A 955-nucleotide genomic window follows, 5' to 3' on the forward strand; every position below is an offset into this window, starting at 1 on the left:
GCTATCTCTAATAGCACCCGAGAAATCACCAGATATATATTGGATTTTTCCCTGACCCTGAGTGTCCGGCCCCATGAGACGGTGGTTTTCTCGGCCTCTGGTTGTCCGAGGTCGTTCCAGCTGCACAGATTCATGCGCCAGGGCCTCCTACAGACAATGCACTTTGATTTATTGCGCTATCTCTAATAGCACCCGAGATATCACCAGATACAAATTGGATTTTTCCCTGACCCTGAGTGTCCGGCCCCATGAGACGGTGATTTTCTCGGCCCCTGGTGGTCCGGGGTCGTTCCCGCTGCACAGATTCATGCGACAGGGCCTCCTACAGACAATGTACTTTGGTTTATTGAGCTATCTCTAATAGCACCCAAGATATCACCAGATATATATTGGATTTTCCCCTGACCCAGAGTGTCCGGCCCCATGTGACGGTGGTTTTCTCGGCCTCTGGTTGTCCGAGGTCGTTCCCGCTGCACAGATTCATGCGCCAGGGCCTTCTGCAGATAATGTACTTTGGTTTATTGCGCTATATCTAATAGCACCCGAGAAATCACCAGATAAATATTGGATTTTTCCCTGACCCTGAACGCCCGGCCCCATGAGACGGTGGTTTTCTCGGCCCCTGGTGGTCCGAGGTCGTTCCCGCTGCCCAGATTCATGCGCCACAGCCTCCTACAGACAATGCACTTTGATTTATTGCGCTATCTGTAATAGCACCCGAGATATCACCAGATATATATTGGATTTTTCCCTGACCCTGAATGCCCGGCCCCATGAGACGGTGGTTTTCTCGGCCCCTGGTGGTCCGAGGTCGTTCCCGCTGCACAGATTCATGCAACGGGGCCTCCTGCAGATAATTCACTCTGGTTTTTTGCGCTATCTCTAATAGCACCCGAGATATCACCAGATATATATTGGATTTTCCGCTGACCCTGAGTGTCCGGCCCCATGAGAC

This window comes from Nomia melanderi, unplaced genomic scaffold, assembly GCF_051020985.1.
Source record: "Nomia melanderi isolate GNS246 unplaced genomic scaffold, iyNomMela1 scaffold0014, whole genome shotgun sequence".
Taxonomy (NCBI): Eukaryota; Metazoa; Arthropoda; class Insecta; order Hymenoptera; family Halictidae; genus Nomia; species Nomia melanderi.